The sequence below is a fragment of the Gymnoscopelus braueri genome (assembly GCF_963280865.1).
Source record: "Gymnoscopelus braueri genome assembly, chromosome: 3".
Taxonomy (NCBI): domain Eukaryota; kingdom Metazoa; phylum Chordata; class Actinopteri; order Myctophiformes; family Myctophidae; genus Gymnoscopelus; species Gymnoscopelus braueri.
The window spans coordinates 2,545,969-2,562,884 of NC_137612.1; the positions used below are offsets into that span (position 1 = coordinate 2,545,969).

The 16,916-nt window shown below is 42.1% G+C and overlaps 1 pseudogene across 1 annotated transcript; it reads right to left on the reverse strand.

The window, feature by feature from the left end:
- Positions 1–1,958: 1,958 nt before the first annotated feature.
- On the reverse strand, positions 1,959–8,635 carry LOC308082961 (tubulin monoglycylase TTLL3-like; annotated as a pseudogene). The gene is made up of 8 exons: positions 8,501–8,635; positions 8,143–8,287; positions 7,658–7,905; positions 5,722–5,964; positions 4,769–4,956; positions 3,234–3,422; positions 2,312–2,556; positions 1,959–2,022 (listed from the first exon to the last, which is right to left on the reverse strand). The product of its transcript is annotated as a tubulin monoglycylase TTLL3-like (transcript).
- Between the last annotated feature and the right edge of the window lie 8,281 nt (positions 8,636–16,916).

Consider the following 16,916-nt stretch of genomic DNA (forward strand, 5'->3'; position numbering starts at 1 on the left):
ATTCTTATCGGCTAGTTTATCTCTGAGGTGCTTAGGGCCAAGTACAATAACTTCAGTTTTGTCCGAGTTGAGGAGTAGGTAATTACGGGTCATCCAACTCTTGATGTCTATAAGACATGCTTGAAGTTTAGCCACTTGATCTGTTTCATCTGGCTTCATCGATAGATATAATTGTGTATCATCTGCATAACAGTGGAAATTTATAGAGTGTTTCCTAATTATCTCACCTAAAGGAAGCATATATAGAGTAAATAGTATTGGTCCAAGTACAGAGCCTTGTGGGACTCCGTATTTAACCTTTTCGCGTAATGAGGGTGTGTCGTTAACGTTTACAAATTGAAATCTGTCAGACAGATAGGACTCAAACCAGTTCAATGCAGCACCCTTAATGCCAACCAAATGCTCTAGCCTCTGTAACAAAATATGGTGATCGATAGTATCAAATGCAGCACTGAGGTCCAACAAAACCAGTACAGAGAGAAGGTTGTTATCGGATGCAATCAGGAGGTCATTTGTGACCTTCACCAATGCCGTCTCAGTGCTATGGTGTGCTCTGTGTGTGTGTATGGTGTGTGTGTGTGTGTGTGTGTGTGTGTGTGCGTGCGTGCGTGTGATTGATGTACTTTATTTAGTAAGACATGTGAACAGTACATGACAGTACACGTACTGTCATGTACTGTTATGTATAACAGTACATGGAAGTACAAATTCACAATACAAGGTCTACTAAACTGGAACTCTCATTAAGCACTAAGCTTGTTTAAGATGAGAACCCCATGCACACAAATCATGATGACATATAAGAGACAGACAGTGTGCGTGTGTGTGTGTGTGTCTGTGTGTGTGTGTGTGTGTGTGTGTGTGTGTGTGTGTGGCAGATCTACAAGCTCACTATTTTTTGTGCGACACTCTTGTATGACAAAGTGACCGGTCTTTTTATTGTTTTCAGTATACTTTCAGTAATGATCAGGGGTCAGATTTTGACGTGACGTCGGCGACGTCAATGGCACTGAATGAGTTAACTACTAGGTGTAAAAAATAAACACCTAGGATATGGGCGCTGATCAGCGGTGTCCCGGTGATTTTTTTACTGGCAGGACGGTATTTTAATGACGTCACATGCACGCGCGTGCACGGCACACGCACACCGCACGCATTGTATTTTACCTTAAATTAGGAAACATGTTTGTATAGGAAATGTTTTTTAGCTTAGTTTTAGTCTTTTTAAACTAATACAAATTCAAGGAATGCCATGAATTATAGAGCTGAAACAAAAAGTGTGTTTTGAACGAGTATCTTTCTCTTCTTTGACGGTGGCTGATGCATTGTTGCGTGCAGATATGATACTAACAGCAGCCCTACTGAAGCCAACATGCTGTGTTGCTTACCGTGTGGACTATAGATGCGATGCGAGGTGTGAGGAATCTGAGGAAACATTTTCACACTCACTTGTAAACCTGTTATGCAAAGTAGCCATTTGGGTACTTGGCTCGTGAATCTACGGGGGTAGTGTGCACGCCGCGCATGCACTGTACCGTGCCGTACCTTGCGCGTGAAAAGATTACTGACCACACGTCGTCCTACCCCGTTTGGCCTCCACGACACGTCCCCGGAGAGCATCGAACCCAGGACCTTCTAGCTGTGAGGCGACAGTGATACCGACTGCGCCACCGCGCCCCCAATTTGGAGGTCCTTGACATGAAAAAGTTTGAGAACCACTGGTTTAGATCACTGGTCCTACACTGCCACCTGCTGGTGAGACATGTCAACAAGGCACAGCATGGCTTTCTTTAGGGACAGGTTTATCTTTTACCATTTTTCGTTGTACATTACGCTGAAGTTCAAGGTTCAAGGTTGTGCTTTATTGTTACATCTTGTGTACAGGTAAAGAGTAAAACATATTTTTGTTCGCCTTCCTTCTTGGAGCGTCTTAATGTCCATTTGATGGTGTCCAAACATCACGAGTGTTTGTGTTCCGTGGAGCCGCCGTCACATCTCTGCTCAGCCAGGCTCTGCTGCCCCCTGTGGGGGAAGTGGGGGAAAAACACCCGGTGCCTGTGGAGGGGGGCCGTGACCCACCTGAGTAGAGGCTGAGGTGGGGGGGGGGGGGGGGCGTAGGCTGATAACCTCCAAGGCAGGGAGGGGGCCGAACGGCGAGGGAATAAAGCCCTGGGGAGGAGGAAGAAGAAGAAGAGACCCCCTCCTCCGCTGTGGCGGTTGGTCCATAGCCGCCGCCGCCTTGGGAAGGAGAAGGCGAGGAGGAGGAGGAGGAGGAGGAGGAGGAGGAGGAGGAGGAGGAGGAGGAGGAGGCCTCCTGGAGCTCCGTGCTCCGCCTGAGACCGTCTGGGTTCGGGTTCTGGAGTCCGACACGCCGTACGGCGGGCTGAGGGAATACGACAGGGTCCTGAGAACCAGCGGATGCCCCGCCCCGTTCCTGCCCCCTCCCCCTCCTCCGCTAAGACTCAACCCCCCTAGACGCCGGGCTTTCTTCATCTGGGGCCCGGCCACAGGGGGGCGCTGCTGCCGCTCGGAGGACGACCACAGCCTGCGGTAGGGCTTGCTGCCGGCGGAGGGAGAAGAAGGAGAAAAGCAGGTTTTCCGTGAAGCCGTCGGCCGCGCTCGTTCTCTCTCAGGAGGAGAGAGGCTCGTTCTCTCTCAGGAGGAGGGGCTCGTTCTCTCTCAGGAGGAGAGGCTCGTTCTCTTTCAGGAGGAGAGAGGCTCGTTCTCTCTCAGGAGGAGAGGCTCGTTCTCTCTAAGGAGGAGAGGCTCGTTCTCTCTCAGGTGGAGAGGCTCGTTCTCTCTCAGGTGGAGAGGCTCGTTCTCTCTCAGGAGTAGAGGCTCGTTCTCTCTCAGGAGTAGAGGCTCGTTCTCTCTCAGGAGGAGAGGCTCGTTCTCTCTCAGGAGGAGAGGCTCGTTCTCTCTCAGGAGGAGAGGCTCGTTCTCTCTCAGGAGGAGAGAGGCTCGTTCTCTCTCAGGAGGAGAGGCTCGTTCTCTCTCAGGAGGAGAGGTCGCCGACCACAGCTGCCTCTTATTCAACCTCTGATTGGCTCTTCACCCCCCGGTCCTCTAATTGGTTCTCCTTTATACATAAACAGATTGTTTATGGTTATACTGTGCATCGGTGGTGTAAAGTATTGTTTATGGTTATACTGTGCATCAGTGGTGTAAAGTAACGTAAAGATAAGTACAGATAGCAGCAGGTGAAGGACATGAGGTTCAGCACTGGTACAAACCTTGTAACTGGAGGGGTTTTCAGGCTCGTTCTCTGAGTCTTGGGAAGAAGGCAGCGGGTCAGAGGAGAGCTGGGCACTGATGGCGGGCCTGGTGGTGGAGGTGGAGGTGGAAGGGGGTCTACAGCGTCTGATGGGGGCTCCCTCCACCAGCAGGTTGACCCCCATGTACTGAGGAACCTCCACCGCTGCCTGGGTGGTGATAGGACAGTACACATACGCACGCACGCACGCAGGCACACACTTTATTTGACTTGTCTTGCATTGATTAACCACTTAAGTATTATCTATTATATATACTAGACTGTACCCGTGGGGGGGGTATGAGCACCCACGCTTATTTCACGCACATGATTTGGCAACTCGGGAGGCAGTGAACACAAAAACGCTAATAAACAGCTGACATTTGGGGAAAGCAAAAAACGGGCTTCGGTGTTCCGTGCACATGGTAATGGTCTATGGCTGTGAGCAAATGCAGATCAATTGCTCCAGCCACTGAGGAGAACCGGGCAGAAGAGATTTTGGGCACACCGCACACCACACGCACACCATATATTATATTTCATGCAGCAAAAATATTTAGCTTTTCACATATGGTCAGATTCCTTGCTAACATAATGACATACTGTGTGTCATTTGTGACACACAAGTTTTTCGTAACCAAAACAATATATTTCTTAATCATTTTACCCCAAAAGTTTATAACAATATACTGTATAACTATTAACACAGCAACACACGCATCCTTTCACAGTTATGATTAGGATTGTATTTGTTTAGTTTGTTTTTACTTTAAAAGAAGCGAAGGGAGACATTTTGTAAAATTACTATTATTATTATTTTTTATTTTTCTTTCCAAGGAAATGGGGAATCAGAAAATAAGCTGTATGTGATGATTGATATGAAAGTCACTGTCTGAAGGAAAATTTGACGCCGTGTCCTGTAATGTACTGTCGAATGTCATGTTTTATGTTATTTGTGGACCCCAGGAAGATTAGCTGTACGTATGCACCAGCTAATGGGGATCCTAATAAACTAATAAACTATTGACATACAAATAACGCTGTCTGTCAGTTGTGTAACATAAGAGGACTAAATTACTTTTAAATGTTTAATTTTTCTTTTTTTACTTTTTTTTACTTTTTCCACACTAAACCAGGAGATAACATGCATACAAACTGGCTCAATAGCGCCCCGTGCCAAACAGGACAATGTGGTATTGCAGGTGAAAGTGCTTTATAAGCCAGAGAGAAGTTAGTTGGAATGAGTATATCTGAGGCTTGATTTAGGCTCAAACCTTTTGAAAAACGTTTGACGGACATAAACAATATGATATTAAATATTTTTTTATTTTTTTTAATTCATGGTGTAGATCCTTTAAAGCGAAAATCTTTAACTCAAATCTTTTGCTTCTGGAAGTCCCTGGCAGAAAATAGTTTTGAGATGGGGGCGGGGGGGGGGGGGGTACGCAGTCAAATTCATATAATTTGGTTTGTCCTTTGATAACAAAAAGGTTTGAGAACCACTGGCTTCTTAACCTGCTTATAGATGAGTTCAAAGCCCCCCGCGCGGGCGCCAGGGTCCGCCCGGGGCCAGCGTGTCCAGCTGCACGGCGGGGCAGAGGCGGGCCGTCACGGCGGTGGACGTGCCCATGGTGGGACTGGCGTTGATCTCCAGCAGCCAGCAGGGCCTCAGGTCCCGGCCCAGCATGAAGTCTGCTCCGTACCTGAGTTCATCTTCATTTAGTTACTAGTCATTTGTCTTTTGAATACAATTACATTTAGTTTGATTCACATTTTAGTACATCTGAAATGTTTTAGTCTAGTTTTAGTCCACTAAATATCATAAGATTTTAGTCCACTAAATATCATAAGATTTTAGTCCACTAAATATCATAAGATTTTAGTCCACTAAATCTACAGTTAACCCATTTTGGGCGGGAACCCCTATTTGTAACTCTACCTTTCAGGACTGGAACCCCCTTTTGGGGTTGTTGTTGTTATGTACAGGATATAGCAACATCATTCTGTTGTAATTTTTGAATAAATATTTGAAGTTTTTCAGAAAACTTTAGAAGGCGTTTTTAGAATGGGCCTCGGGTCTAAATGGACCGACAAAAAAGTATTGTGCCGGTGCCTTGATGGCGTCGTAATGCCTGATTTGTAGACCAGCAGATCTACAAGCTCACAGCAGATCGACAAGCTCTGACCAGATCTACAAGCGCTCAACGCGTCACAGACACTGCGTGGGTCCATAATTATCAGAAACTGACGAAATTGTCATTATATTTAGTCATAGCTTTAGTCATCATAGCTTAGTTTTTATTTAGTTTTTATTTAGTTTTTATTTAGTTTTTATTTAGTTTTTATTTAGTTTTTATTTAGTTTTTATTTAGTTTTTATTTAGTTTTCGTCAGTGAAAAAAGGTAGTCGGACAAAAAAATGAATGGTCATAGTTTTCAGTCGCTCTAAAGTAACGTTGCTTCCCGTACAGCTCGAAGCTCGCCCTGCGCCCCTCCACGGCGTCCTGGGCCGTCTGCAGGGCGTGGACCACGGCCCGCCGCATGCCCGGGACCACCACGCCGGCCCACTCCTCGGCCCCGCCCAGGCCCTGGCGCCGCAGGAAGGCGCAGAAGTCGCCGCAGGACCACATGTTGTCCCCGGGGACGCCCGGGTGGCGCCGGCTGGACGGCGTGAAGTGCTTCTGGATGGAGTTGTTGCACAGGTGCACCGAACTGCAACCAGATGAGAGGAGCAGTCGTTATCCAAACATCCAAAAATGTTTTTTTTCGTCATGTTGGTTTCATGTCATTTGAAAAGACATTTGAAAATTACAGAATGCATTTTCAGAAGAAATAGAAAAAACACGCCTCTCATTTATTAGAAGGATAATATCAGTCACCAGAACCAAGATGAATCTATCAAGGTTAAAATGGAGTTTGAAGTTACAATGGGTTTGTATTAACCCGACTCCTCCAGATGGAACAAGCTAACGTCACATTTGTTTCACAGGCTACTTCCATCTGGGACCTTGGTAGCACAATCCATGAAGGGGCAGTCCCTTTTTTTTCACGCTACTTGGCAGTTGATTGGATGGACCGTCTGTCTATCACCGCCTATCAACCAATCATATTGACGCGTCTATGATGTATAGTAGCTGCGCCAGCAGTAGTTCTTTTGTATCCTATTCAACCATGAGGAATCATGAAAGAACTACAACGCAATAGGCGCTTCTCGATGGCGTCACATCCGGTCTCAAAGATCCCGCCCCTAGCAGCCGCTGATTGGTTCCCACACGCCGCTCTGCGGAGTAGCCTCACTCTCTGAGCGATCCCAGATGGAAGCTGTATTCTGTACCAGTGAAGTCAATACTGCCCCCATCTGGGGGGGGGGGGGGGGGGGGGGGGAGTCAGGTTAGGTTTGTATAGGACTGTCTGATAAAATTAATATCGAACATCTAAATAATGAATCAAACAACTTAAAAGCTGTCGTAGAGTAGACGTTACAATGACCCCTGACCTGTTTGAAAGTGAAATATGAATGTAAATGTACTGTACAGTACTGACTGACTGACCTGTCCATGGTCTTCTAGGGTTAGGATGGAGACTATAACTGACCTGTCCATGGTCTCATAGGGTTAGGATGGAGACTATAACTGACCTGTCCATGGTCTCATAGGGTTAGGATGGAGACTGACTGACTGACCTATCCATGGTCTTCTAGGGTTAGGATGGAGACTATAACTGACCTGTCCATGGTCTTCTAGGGTTAGGGTGGAGACTATAACTGACCTATCCATGGTCTTCTAGGGTTAGGGTGGAGACTATAACTGACCTGTCCATGGTCTTCTAGGGTTAGGATGGAGACTATAACTGACCTATCCATGGTCTTCTAGGGTTAGGATGGAGACTATAACTGACCTGTCCATGGTCTCATAGGGTTAGGGTGGAGACTATAACTGACCTATCCATGGTCTTCTAGGGTTAGGATGGAGACTGACTGACCTGTCCATGGTCTTCTAGGGTTAGGATGGAGACTATAACTGACCTGTCCATGGTCTCATAGGGTTAGGATGGAGACTATAACTGACCTATCCATGGTCTTCTAGGGTTAGGATGGAGACTATAACTGACCTATCCATGGTCTTCTAGGGTTAGGATGGAGACTATAACTGACCTGTCCATGGTCTTCTAGGGTTAGGGTGGAGACTATAACTGACCTATCGATGGTCTTCTAGGGTTAGGGTGGAGACTATAACTGACCTATCCATGGTCTTCTAGGGTTAGGATGGAGACTATAACTGACCTGTCCATGGTCTCATAGGGTTAGGGTGGAGACTGACTGACCTGTCCATGGTCTTCTAGGGTTAGGGTGGAGACTGACTGATCTGTCCATGGTCTTCTAGGGTTAGGGTGGAGACTGACTGACCTGTCCATGGTCTTGGTGGAGTAGGGCTGGGTGGAGAACCTCAGGTAACACTCTCTGTAGAACCAGACGGTCAGCGGGTTCCAGTCGGTCACCAGGAACCACTGGCGGACGTCGAACTTGGTATCGTGGACGAGCAGCGGCCGCTCGATGTATGTACTTCTGGACCACCCACTTACTGTCCTTGATCAGAGCCGGGTCGCTGTCCACCAGCCTGAGGATCTCCTCCAGATGATTCAGGCACATGATGCCTGTTCTGACAAGAAGAACACATGATGATGTTCTGACAAGAAGAACACATGATGATGTTCTGACAAGAAGAACACAACATTTATGATGAAACAATGACTCGTAGCACTCGGCATGAAATGGATTCAGCACAATGACATTTTCCTAAAAAGTGCCTACCACGGCATTTTCCAAAGGTTTTTTTTATGTTGAGTGACATCAGGACCTGGATACTCTATGTATGTAAAGTGCTCCGTCACCTCTCCCCCGGGACATGGCCCCGGGTTTAATGATCCAGATGTTGTCCAGTCCGTCTGTATCCAGCTGTGGACACGCCTCCTTCAGTCTGGACAACACCGCCCTGCAGCGCTCCACCAAAACTCCACCTGATACACCACCTTTTATCTGTACACCTTTAACACACACACACACACACACACACACACACACACACACACACACACACACACACACACACACACACACACACACACACACACACACACACACACAAATAACACAAGCTTGCCGGCATGGTGATGACCCCTGACCATCAGGTAAACTAAAATAATAACTACAAACCAGAAATATACATAATTATATATAGACTCACTGTACAACCAGGTAGTATTGGTGGAGAAACTCCGCCCACTGCTGCTCTGTCATAGAGGGGGGCGTGTCCACGGTGACGTCGATGTCACCGTGTTCCAGACTGTGTAGAAAGTCCTCACAGACACACAGCGCTCTGTCAATTGATTTTGATTGAAATTTTTATTAGGCAAAAGAATGTAAAACAACACAGTTACATTTATAATGCTTTTGTCTAAAAGGTCCGGCCAAAAAAGTCCTTGCGGACTTGTTTCCGTTGGGGTCCTTGAGTTAATTTCATAGACATATATAGTAGCAACCAAACAGTTCAAAAATCAACATGAAAATACAGATAATACAGAAAAAATACCACTATGTACAAAAAAAGCATTTAAAAAATATATGTAAAAAAAAAAGGGGGGGGGAAGCATGGAAAAATAAAAATTATATACAAAAAAAGCATGAGGAAATACAAAATATGCACAAAAAGAGGGGGGGGGGGTCGTCTGTCTACAGGGAAACTGGTACTAGCTCCTCTTTCGGCCTCCAGAAAGATGGGTTTTTAGGGCTGTTTTGAATGAGCCCAGCGAACTGCATTTTTTGAGGGATGGGGTTAGACTATTCCATTCCTTGGTGGCTGTGCTATAGAAGGAGAATTTGCCCATGTTTGTTTTATGGGTGGGTGGTACCAGATTGTTGTTTACGCTCCCTCTAGTTTCGTGGCTGTGGGTGTCACTAACTTTTTCGAGGTATTTATACAGATATGCGGGTATAGGGGGCATATCGGGCAAATCTGCATTTACAATTTTGAAGACCAGGCCCATTTTTTGTTGTTTAACCCTGTCTTCCACCCTGAGCCAGCCTAGGCTGGCAAAGTGAGTGGGAGAGAGGTGGGTCATGGGCCCCAGTCCGAGAAGTAGTCGGATCGGTTTGTTTTGGGAGGTTTGAAGCTTAGTCTGCAGTGACACTGAGGTGTTGGAGTACCAAGAGGAGCTAGCATAGTCAAAAAGGGGCTGAATCAGGGCCCCTGAGAGGGTCCTGAGGGCCTGAGGGTTGACAAAAGAGGAAACTCTGCCCATAAATCTGGTTCTCTGGTTTACTCCTTTGACCACCTTTGTTGCCATACTTTCACCTGACAGGTATTTGTCAAGAATACATCCCAAATAGGTAATCTCTTCTTTGCTAGTGATGATTGTGTCATCGACTTTGACCTTGAAGTCATTTACCAATCACTGCTGTACCCACCGTTCTCCTTCTGTCTGTCCTTAAAAACATACCACTGCATTACTGACTTTATAGACCAATTATGTGTTTAAAAACATACCACTGCATTACTGACTTTATAGACCAATTATGTGTTTAAAAACATACCACTGTATTACTGACTTTATAGACCAATTATGTGTTTAAAAACATACCACTGTATTACTGACTTTATAGACCAATTATGTGTTTAAAAACATACCACTGTATTACTGACTTTATAGACCAATTATGTGTTTAAAAACATACCACTGTATTACTGACTTTATAGACCAATTATGTGTTTAAAAACATACCACTGCTGTATTACTGACTTTATAGACCAATTATGTGTTTAAAAACATACCACTGTATTACTGACTTTATAGACCAATTATGTGTTTAAAAACATACCACTGTATTACTGACTTTATAGACCAATTATGTGTTTAAAAACATACCACTGCATTACTGATTTTATAGACCAATTATGTGTTTAAAAACATACCACTGCATTACTGACTTTATAGACCAATTATGTGTTTAAAAACATACCACTGCATTACTGACTTTATTACGGAGCCCCTAAAGGGCCATGGTGCAGATTTTTTTTATCTCGTTCTAACGACATATATGTCGTTCTAACATCTTATTAACTTGAGCGCTCGAGATCCTAAGATGTTCCCACATCATAATAAAGTGTGGGAACGAGATCCTTATCTCGTGCGCTCGAGATCCTTATCTCGTTCTAACGTCTTATTAACTTGAGCGCTCAAGATCCTAAGATGTTCCCACATCATAATAAAGTGTGGGAACGAGATCCTTATATACAGTAGCTGTCGGGCCGGGCGCAGAATCTGTCTCTCTCTCTCTCTCTCGCTCTCGCTCTCTCTCTCTCTCTCTCTCTCTGAAAATCTGTGATTCTAATTTTCCTATGATCACCAGAAGTGAGAGTGTCAATTCCTTGATCAAATATGGTTTTATTCAAAGGAAATCAAAGGCTACAGCTTATGGAGCCAACATCGGTATAGTGTCCAAGTGTCTCAGAAAGAGTTTTCACCGCAACATAATTCCATTGCTCAGGAAATAAACAACGGATTACAATAATATAACATTCCCTATAATCAGTAACATGTAGGTGATACCTATGTCTATCAAATATGGTTATATTGAAAGGCAATCAAAGGCTAGATCAAGCTTAGAAAGCAAACATCGGGTAATATCCGACGCTACGGCGGTGCCTCGGTGCGGCTGCTGAGTAAGACTATAGGACACTCATTTATGACATTGTGTCGTTTGTTCAACACTCAACTCTTAGTTGAAAAGTTTATTTTCATACAATAGGCCTATAGATTACATTTCAATATTAAAAGTAAATAGAAAAACAACACTTCTGGGTCCAATTAGTCTAGTTTTGTAATAGAGAGGAATGGTCACATATTCCCACCTATAAACATGTTTTTGCCGAATGCTGACAGCTGGTTAGCAGGTGGTTTCATGAATACAATATTTTGGACCAATTAGAAATATATATATATATTTGCAAAAGCAGTGTTGGGTAACTAGTAAAGGTATTACATTGGTTGTCAGTGGCTGGCAGCGCAGTGTGCACTGCACATCTAATCGCAAAAACCCGACGCTTATTTTGTCTTGATCAACAGCGATACATTTGACAAAATACAGCGAAATCCCCAAATTCTTAATATCCAGTAAGCAATAGGAATTAACTGCAAACAAATTTAAAGTTGTATGCTATCAATATCACACAAAAGTAGAGAGAAGCTGTGATCTCACCTCACAAACAAATGGACAAGAAATAATCATTTTGCAAACAACATCATGTTCTGTTCGTTTGTCAACAATGATCTAAATGGAAAGTTTATTTCAGCAACTAGAAAGTGACAGTTTGACATAGTTTGAGACGTTTTTGCTGCGCAGGCCAGTCCTCGTTTAAGTTCATTGCTTTCATCTGTTGTTCTGCTGTGCGCAACAGGGCATATCTCCGCCAGGCCAGGTTTACCTACCCAGGCCATGAAATTCATAGGCAGTCATATTAGCCAATTAGAATGAAATCTGCTAAAACAGACTCATATACTGATACAGAACCATATATAGTGTAACAGAGATGACCTCTGTTACTATCACTTTAGTATTTGCACGGTGTAATTTGCACATTGTAGTTTGCACAGAAAGGAATGCAGTCATTTTATTGTTGATTACATTTAACTTAACATTTGAGTTGTGTCCTGTCCAGCTGAGCTGGCCACTCAGCTAACTAGTCCACCTATGGAGACAACATGTTTGTTGATATCTGGCAAGTGCAATTGGTGTAATATGAGTGCAATAGAGACTAAGTGGAATGTGTGAGAGGTGCAATATGGGTAATGCTGAGTAATGATTGAAAGCTTAACATGTACCAAAGTGGGCTGTTCTGTTTGCCAGTGTAATTGGGCTTTGATTGATTGATTGAAAATTTTATTAGGCAAAATAATGTAAAACAACACGTGTCCACTGTAACTGTGTTGTCCTTGTCCTTGCGGACTTGTCCTTGCGGACTGTTGTGTTGTCCTTGCGGACTTGTTTCCGTTGGGGTCCAACGGAATAGACATATATAGTAGCAACCAAACAGTTCAAAAATCAACATGAAAATACAGATAATACAGAAAGTACCACTATGTACAAAAAAAGCATTTAAAAAATATATGTACAAAAAAAAAAGAGGGGGGGAAGCATGGAAAAATAAAAATTATATACAAAACGGGCTGGACCAAGTCAGAATGGTAGAGGGGGGTTGTGATGTGTTTTAGAGTTGCTTATGGTTGTAGTAGAGGGGAAAGAGTATTTTGTAGTTCAGTCAGTTTTAATATACTTGTGGGGGTTAAGGGTATTTAAGTATTTATGGTGTGTTTATTTATGTATTGTATGTTTATTTATGTTATGCTCTGAGTTAGAACACCCCTTCTAGTGGTATGGTCCAAGCTGGCTCATTAGCTCATTTGAGCATAAAGGCTGTCACTTGCCACAGTTGAGGAGATGTCTGTTGAGGGTGAAGAGTTATTGTGATGTCCATGTTCATGTATGTATTTTCTGGTGAATAAATACACCGTCTGGTTGCAACCTAGTACCTGGCTCTGTACTGATTTCCAGCCGCTAAATGGCACATTCTCACATATAGGCTATATATTGTCGCTGTCGGATGGAAACCTTGTATGTTATTTTTTTATTATTATTTTAAAACAATTTAAATTGTGAAAATAGCCAATCTGCAAGTTATACTTATTAATAATTAAGACATATTATATTTTAAATAGTGAAATATCAACTAAAGTCATTATTAGTGCAAGTTCAATCACATTTTATTTGAATGAAAATAACTTGTGGGGAAAATACATAAAATCTCTAATCTGTGAATCTAATGTGATTCATGTGACCCCTACTTCAGTCAGTGAAGACCAGGGCTGAAAGTGACATAATTGAGACCAGTATAACTTTATACAAATATTGGTAATTTGCCAACACGTTATTTTGTGAAATAAATGGGTTATATAACACTCTTGCACTCTTAAATGGTAATAATCAATGTTCTGCTTTGGAAAGAATGAATATGTGCTCTCTATAGGGCAAAAGCATCTAAGGCTAAACGTAGCTCCAAACTAGTTAAATGCGCTCAGTTATGTGTGTGTGGATGCATGTATTATTATTATTACTATTATTATTATTATTATTATTGGGATAACACAACAATAGACATAATCAAAAAACTATGGGGAGGGCTCCTTTTCTACAGTAATGGGACTGAACATGCAAGAGGGGTGGCAATATTAATTCGAAAACATGCAGCTAAAAATATCAAACAGTGTTATACAGATGGAGAGGGGAGGGTGATAGGGATTGAGTTCTCTTTACAAAAGGTTTTGTTTAAGTTATTTTGTGTTTATGCACCTAATGTTGAGAAAGACAGGGTCTCATTTTTTGAAAGTCTCAAGCCTTGCTGTTCTGAAAATAGTTTTTTTCTGGGGGATATGAATGTGTGGATGGATAGGCTCGATGCATCAAGGAACACTGTGTTCAGGCCAGATGCATCTAGGAAAAAGTTATTGGATATGAATGAAAAATATAATTTGATAGACAAATGGAGGTGGGAGAACCCTGATAAGAGGGATTTCTCCCGTCGGCAGATAGTGTTGGGGGAACTTAAGCAAAGTAGAATAGATCTGTGTTTAGTTGCAGGTAACATAATGCAATATATATATAAATTAACATATCATTTTAATACTATAAGTGACCATGCAAATCTCACAGGGTCAATACGAGTAGGGGAAAGAAACAGGGGAGGGGGAGTATGGTGTTTAAATAATAGTTTACTTAGAGATGATAATTATAAATATAGGATTAGAGAATATTTAAGAGCTATGATAGACAGTCCCAGTATGACAGAAGATGTAGGTCAGTGGTGGGAGGAGGTGAAAGAAGGGATTAAGAAAATAAGTATGAAATATGCCAAGCATAAAATGAGGAAGGAAAGAGAAATAAAACAACTGATAGATTGTGAGTTAGAGAGAGCGGACAATGATTCTGATTGGAAGATAGATAGGCTATTAAAGCTAAGGAATATGATGTACAAGTATGAGACGGAAGAATGTAATGGTGCCATTATCAGAAGTAAAGCCAAGTATTTAGTAGAGGGGTAAAGGAACACAGCCTATTTCTTAGGAATGGAAAAACAAAAGCAAGGAAAAAGCTATATAGAGGAACTTGAAAATGACATGGCGACCGGGTGACTGATTTGATTGGTATTTGCAATGTGGTTGAAGGTTTTTATACAGATCTCTACACAAGAGAGGAAAATGATGAGGAGTGCATGGAGAGAGTGCTAAATACTGTGTCCACACAACTTTCTAGCCAAAATGTAGAATTTTGTGATAAGGACATAAGGGGTGAGGACATTATAAAAGCAATAATGAGTGGAAAGGCCAACAAGAGCCCAGGCTCTGATGGCCTGACCTATGAATTTTACAAGGAATTTATAGATTTCTTAGCACCTATTTTAGAAACAGTTTTTCGGCATATTGAAAGGACACAACAACTGCCTCACTCAATGTCACTCAGCATCATCACAATAATTTACAAGAACAAAGGAAGCCAACTTAAATTGGAAAACTATAGACCGATCAGCTTACTAAATACAGACTACAAAATTTTGGCAAAGGTATTGAGCAATAGAATGAAGGAAGTAGCAGACACAATCATAGCACCAACGCAGGCATATGGGATACCAGGTAGGGACATTAGTGACACAATAATGACAGTTAGGGATTTAATACATCACATGAACACAAATGATAAAGGAGGAATTGTTTTGGGGATAGATTTAAATAAAGCTTTTGACAGGGTAAGTCATAATTTTCTCTTCAGCACTTTAGGGAGGTTTGGATTTGGAAATAGAATAATAACTTGGATCAAACTGTTGTATAGAAATGCAATAAGTCAGGTAAAATGCAATGGTTTTTTAACAAACACGTTTCCACTACAACGCTCAGTCAGACAAGGGTGTCCAATGTCATCGCTCCTCTACAGTTTTTCTGTAGAATCTTTGGCAACATTAATCAACAGCAATAGCAATATCAGGGGGATTGATTTACCCGGAGGAGGGAAGAGCACCATATTACAGTACGCGGATGACACAACATTGACAGTACAGGACACAGAGAGCATACAAGCAGTTATAGATGACTTTGGAGTTTATGGTAAAGCAGCTGGAGCAAAAATCAACATTGAAAAGTCAGAAATAATGTACATAGGCAAAGGGGTTAATAGACAGTGTGAGGTCAAGTTTAGAGTAGCAGAAGACCAGATAAAGCTATTAGGGGTTCATTTAGGCAAAGATGAGAAAGCAGCCAGGGATATCACTTGGACAGGTGTAATGAATAAGATAAAGAGAACAATGAATTTTTGGAGAATTTGAAAATTCAAGGTAAAGTTACTGTGATAAATGCCCTATTGATATCAAAACTAATACATTATATGGCAGCCATAGACATGCCGGAATGGGTGTTGAGGGAACTTAATTCTGTCATATCCAATTTTTTGTGGAATGGCAAGGGAGGATCTCTCACCAAACCTTGATGGCTGAGTATAAGAAAGGAGGGTTAAAACTGGTCAATATAGAAATAAAGAAAAAAGCTATTCGAATAAAAACAGTTACTAAATACCTGTATAACAAAATAGATTATGGATGGAAACATTTCTTTAGAGAATATGTACAGAAATCTGGGAAATGTGAAGATTATGGTCTCTTGATGGCTTTAAAGCAGCCCATGCATGAAGGCATCCCTCTTTTTTACAGAGAGGTGCTGAGTGCATGGGCTGGACTGTTGCCACATATAGACTATGATTGCAAGGATATAAACATGATTATTAATAACCCAATCTTTCTAAATAGTAAAATAATGAGTAACGATACTACATTATATAATACAGTCTTCATCAGAGCAGGGATAAGACAGATTAAAGACATTATGTATGAGGTGATACCTGGATTTTTGCCAGAACACTCAATACTAGACATGGTTAGAGGGATAGATTGTGATGTAAGAGGAAGCACAATTATTAATACATATAGTAAAGTCAAAAGTAGCATAAGTATAGAATGGACGGACAGAATAAATAGTAACGAAGAAAAAAGGAGAGAGGGAGATTGGCCTGAATTGTACATTGAAAGAGGGAATTACAAGGTTAGTTTAGGTAAGCTAAAGGTAAGAACAGCATATGGAATAATGATAGAGAAGGTCTTGAAAAGACCAGCTTCAGATATGGTGTGGAAAAGTAAATATATTGACATAGATGTGGATGATATATGGAGGAGTATGGCGAAATGCAACAGTTTGGAATGTGATGACAATGACTTCAAAATAAAGCATAATAGGATATACACAAAGATAATACTGCATCAAATAAATAGGAATTTAAGTAGATTGTGTGATATATGTAAACAAGGTTGTTTTTGAATTGCACCTGTTTGACCGACTTTTGTTGAAATGCACTCTATATAAACACTGGGGGAATGCATATATTGACAGCTTTAATTGGGAACACCTTTTTTTGTTCGGCACAGGAATCAGAGACAGAAAAGTTAACACCAATTTATTAAACTTTGCGCTAAGTCATGCCAGATTAGCAGTCAGGCTGAGAAGAAATTATGCCC